Raw genomic sequence first — 291 nt, forward strand, 5'->3', positions numbered from 1 at the left:
TTAACATCATTCCAAGGATTTAATTTGTTTGCATAAATTTTGAGGGGATTCAGTGGAATATCCTCATCTCTGAAAATTCCTTTGGTCTATACATTTTAGCAATATATTTGTTGGAAAGTTGCCAGGGCTGTGACCTACCCCATGGGAAGAGGGGAGCTGGCATACATTCTGTTCAGAGTGGAGCAAGATGTTTGGAGTGGATTACCCATGTCAGTGCCTCCGAGTCTTACAGATACTCTCATATATCCTTGGGGTTCAGACCGCATAACACTCATCCATCACTCCATGTCA

This window comes from Penaeus monodon, chromosome 20, assembly GCF_015228065.2.
Source record: "Penaeus monodon isolate SGIC_2016 chromosome 20, NSTDA_Pmon_1, whole genome shotgun sequence".
In the NCBI taxonomy this organism is placed as follows: Eukaryota; Metazoa; Arthropoda; class Malacostraca; order Decapoda; family Penaeidae; genus Penaeus; species Penaeus monodon.